This window comes from Manduca sexta, chromosome 26 (assembly GCF_014839805.1).
Source record: "Manduca sexta isolate Smith_Timp_Sample1 chromosome 26, JHU_Msex_v1.0, whole genome shotgun sequence".
In the NCBI taxonomy this organism is placed as follows: Eukaryota; Metazoa; Arthropoda; class Insecta; order Lepidoptera; family Sphingidae; genus Manduca; species Manduca sexta.
Window position 1 is genome coordinate 19,097,005 of NC_051140.1, and position 5,270 is coordinate 19,102,274.

Here is a 5,270-nt window from a genome sequence, read left to right on the forward strand (position 1 = left end):
CTGGTAATGTGGGATGTGGAATCTTAGGCTGATGCTATGCCATTGACTATGGATCCTTCGTCGTTCTTAAAGAAAAATAAACACATATTATAGAGATTGTTGTTTAAACATTGCAATATACCCAAAATTATTCAAAAGTGAAAAACTTTTTAAAGTCTGTCTCGGCAGCGTAGTTGTATTACGGTACGACTGTAGTGCTGAGGTGTCCGGTTGAATCTCCAGGTCGGACAGTGATATTGGATTTTTCTATTCAGTATCACCTCGGAGTGTGGAGTCTGTGTCCGATATGGAATAGGCTAGCCCCTTATCACATCATGGGTCGGAAACTCACGGCTGAAAATGGGTCCACTAGTTGCACCTATGCAGATAAAGACTTCGGAGTGTGTGTGTGAGTGCTATTTAAATTAAAAAAATTGATCTGGTCGGTCCATACAATTCCAAACGCTAGCACTTCGCTGTGAAAGCAATACTGTATTGAGTTTTTAGTGGCAGGGCTCCGCTGTGGCCGATAGCGCGAAATATTGAGTTGGGAACATTTTTAGAACCCGCTTCTCCTCACTTTATTACACAACATTTAGAATAAGCCTTATGAAATTTATAAAGCATTTGATAGTATAAGATTTGATGGCGCGCTTGTCGCGTCAACGATGTTTTTTAAAGATTGAGAAGAGAACTTCTTACTAAAAATCTTTGTTTTATTAAACGACAAGGTGTTCGCGGCTTCTTCGCGTGATAAACCTTTCCTGCTACATTTTTCTAAAACATAAGCAATTCATAGGTCCAGCTAGCTACATATACGAAGAATTATATTAAAAAATAAATAATTAAAAACCACGGGAAACATTTCAAACTACGGGGATAAAAGTAGCCTATGTATTAATCTAGGACATGGGAATTGGTTAAGAAACCTATGCGCCAAATACATCCAAATCCGTTCAGCCGTATCTGCGTTTACCTTTAAAAAATATCCAAACATTCTCACAACCTTTGGTATTATAGTGTTAGTAAGATAAAACGGTCAAAACTCAGTAAGGAGTGGAACAGCCTGCCCAGATCAATGTCCGCAGTTTCAAAACCCAAAGCCATCTACCAGCCATCAAACTCTGACTTCTAAAAGTTATGTGTGTATTTATAAATTATCGCTGAAAAAAAAATAGCGATGAAACTAGCATACCTGAGGATTTCTCCTCAAGAATTTCGAAGGTATGTCTGCCATCCCACACTAGACCAGCGCGGTCATCTAAGGCCTGAACCCTCTCAATAGTAGAGGAGGGACGTGCTTAACAGTAGGGCAGTATATAATACACGGCTGATTATAAAATAAGTTATATAAGTGCCTAACATATGAAGAATGTTTTTGCTTTTCGGTATGATTCTCGAGTATGAAAACACGCATCTATCACTTTGCTTTTTTTTATTTCTGTGATGCAGACGGTTATATTCCGATATTATGGCCAGTACAATCAATGATGAATGAAACCTAAAATTCGATGTGTTTACTTCTTAATGTGTATAGTAAATAAATATTGTCTTTTCATTATCCAGTTGCATAAAACATATTCTTCGTCTACAAAAACTGAACACGATGTGTCAACTTAATAAAGTTAGTCAAGAAATGTAAATACATTATAATTTGTTGTAACACTTATATCTTCCTTTATTTCTCTACATTGTCATCGACTCAACACATAATCCTTACAATATCGCCAACCAAATTAGTTAAAATCCAATATTCTCACGGAAAATCAGCCAACGGTCAGCTCTCAAACAGCAGGAGTTTGATATGGGAGAAAATAAAAACAATGTCATCTACAGAACGCAGTGATCCGATGTCTCTTGTAATTAATTCTTTGTTCATTTTATTTTGATCGGGCGGTCTATGAAGCACCTATCGCATTGCACGGTTGAGAGGTGCCAAATTGTATTTGCTAATAAGGAAATAAATCACTGCCTTAATAGTGTAGTATAAGGGTGATTTTTGCTTGGCGTATGTGTAATGGTAAGATTGTATGGGGGTGGTAAGTGGTAAAGGAAAGGCTTTGACTCAAGATATAAGTACACTTCAAATTACAATGGTTCGTGATTTTTATAAATTAATGCTGCATTGACTTTTGTTGTGGGAATTGATTTTCGATATCAATTATAAATATAGTATTATAATTTTATTGGTATATACGTTTGATATTATTAGAAGAATCTTTTATTCGTAATTCTATAATTAATGTAGACCAAGAAAGCGACATACAAATTTAGTACAAAATACTTTTATGTACAATCTCAAAATACAACGCCTACTTCGTTTAACAATAAATTTATAATATAGTTGCTTACATCTCAATATTTTCCAACTAGAAAAAAAAACATATCTTAACCGATTCTCACACCAATGTTCATATCAAAACCCGTCACTCCTGAAATAAGGCCCAGGGAGGGCTTTACAAAAATCCTGCTATCACCCGGCCCAGTTATTAATAAGCCAATATTTTTACGAGGTAATTTGGAGGAGAGAGGTTCCGCTATCGACCGCCGCCGTGGTTTGACCAACATATTCTTAAATGCTTAACCTTCTTACTCTTAGGAACAGAGAGATGTGTTGACCTGCTCTGGTATGTTTTGGTTCATAGTAGTGTAGAGAATGATAGAGACGTTATATAGAAATTATTGGCTATAGTATGAATATTATGTACTTTCCTAAAAAGGCTTTATTTAGCACCGTCTTACAGTAAATAGACGAGTAAAACAGTAGGTGTTACGTTATTCGTCCATCCCAATTGGGTAAGGCTCATATTTTTAGCGAATTTTGTAAAATGTTTGTGTCCGAAGAGTTAGACTCCAAAAAATATAAAAAAAATATAATAAATCTACTTTTTATAAAAATGAAATATAGTACGTACAATTTTTTATTATGTCAAATTTTTTCATAAACATATTTCTAGTATTTATTTTTCCACATTAAAATAAAAAAAGTTCGACTTTTTCCTTCCATACATTTTGTTGGTGTCTGCATACGCCCACTCCACACAAATCATTACACATATATTTTTTTATCATTATAACTTTTTATTTTTCGTATATATCTTATTCTATAGGATATTAACTACGAAAAAAAAACGACAACAACTACAATTAATCACCCCGTATTGTTTATATTAACAACTTAAGAGGTGTCCCAAATTTTATTCTCTTGTAACACGTCAGTTGTGTAACGAGATATTTCCTGGTCTTGTTTATAATCTACCATAAAGAATTAATTTATTTGAAGTGACAATACTAGCTCATCGTACTTGACACATTCCTGAACAATTCCGCCATCTTGTTTTCGTGTTAGTTGGATGAACGTGTTGGAGCAGACTGTTTGTCGTTAAGAAAAGGTAAGATTTATTCCTTGGAATTATCATTAATTAAATAGTTGTCCTGATTTTTTGTTTTAAATCATACAAAACAATAATTTCTTTGTTGAACTATGACAGTTTTTGAAGGCTATATTTATTACTTTACATGTTATGATTTTTTTTAGGTTAGTTCGTGTTGTAAATTACATCCGTTGTGCGACAGAGTGACACAAATTGTGCGACGTATTACAACGGAAATTATAAAGGAAAGTGTAGATTGTAATATTTTAGAACAATTAAATTTTTGATCACTACACAAACTGTATTTATTTTTCCACAACATTTATAAAACATAATTTAAAAATAAGTCAGCTGAATCTGAAAATAAACAACTTAATAATACGTCATATATAATAAAAATATATACAAAAAATCATGTTTTTAATTTAATATTATTATTTATTTTATCAATTTATTATACACAAAATAATTCGAAAACTAAATATACATACTAAATACAAACATACATAAAAAATGAAATATATATACCACTCACTTATTTAAAATGCAAAATAAGCTCTGTCAGTGTTACTGTGTAAAAAGGTTTACAAATTCTGTTGTAACACATTATTTCAGTTGTGACACCTTCTGTTGTGATCTCCTGTATAGCGCTAAAAATATGAGCCTTACCCAATTATCATTTTATATTTTGTGACAGTTTGAGTATTCCCGATTACTTCTTGGTTAATATCTACTTCTTTGTTACATACGTCCTGCTCCAAGTAGAGATTATTAAAATTCATTTGACACTATTTTTTTATGATGAAACAAGATTAATTAAATTTATAACTATATAAGCTATTTATCAGCCACTATGATTATAATAGAGGTGTTCCAATGTTACAATTCGCTGTCCGCTCTATATCTTTTCTATTTTAATAAAGGAATATATTTTTACGATTCTCGCGCCATCTCACACAATCCGATGAGTTAGTGTCTCGGAGCGTAGGCGACGTATGCTCTTATATATTCAAATTGAACGGCGCTGAGAACGCGCGAGCCGCCATTTTGTCGTCACGCGGTTCGAGAAAATGGCCGACCTTAAGCCGCTTAGCGCGGGAAATGTGCTCGACTTGTTATTTTCGTTACGTTGAAATATGTTTAAAATACGTTTGGCTGATAATTTAATGGGGAAGACGATTTGAGATATACATATTGAATAAGACAACAAAATTTAAATGGTTATTATTTTTTCTTAAGCGTGGTTTTTTGTGCGTCGTAAATAGCTGGTGAATGTTATGGGTACCTTTAAGTTTTGAGTTTGAAAGATGAGTTTCATAACTTATATTTTTATTTGGTTCTTGATCACTATGCAAGTCTTTTCTACGTTCGTTTTTCCACGGGGACACGAATCAAAAACAATCGGTTATATTGCGTTTTACAAGTTTTCCTCATATGAAATAAATAGAACTAACTTTTCCTCTGTGATATATAAAGACTTGTTTGATTTCAGGATTTTTTAAATTTCCTTGAACAGCTGCACTATTTTCAAAAATTATAATGTCACTAATAAGAAGGTAAATAATACTTGAGTTGTGCAGGCGTCTTTTCACTCGAAACCAACATTGAACCGTGAACAAAAGCTACTTCTTATAAATAATTGAAATAAAATTGTCTCGTCTAAAAGTAACCTCTACGTCTAAATATAAGTACTAAGCCTCGGGCGCATAGTTGTTATACGTACGCGGTACAGGTTGGTCAAGGTGATATTGGTTTGTTCTAGTCAGTATCAGCCCGGAGCCTGAAATTTGTGTCCTATATGTAGGTACCATCACTCCAATCACGTCTTAGGCCGGAAAATACTTGGTGAAAAGTAGGTGCCCGATTATTACCTCTACAAATATTCAATCAAATTTTAAACACAATAATGTTCATCGA

The 5,270-nt window shown here is 33.4% G+C and overlaps 1 long non-coding RNA gene across 1 annotated transcript; it reads left to right on the forward strand.

The window, feature by feature from the left end:
• Positions 1-3,334: 3,334 nt before the first annotated feature.
• Positions 3,335-3,648, forward strand: LOC119190788. The gene is made up of 2 exons (XR_005113101.1): positions 3,335-3,371; positions 3,518-3,648. It is a non-coding gene; the product is annotated as an uncharacterized LOC119190788 (long non-coding RNA).
• Positions 3,649-5,270: the final 1,622 nt, after the last annotated feature.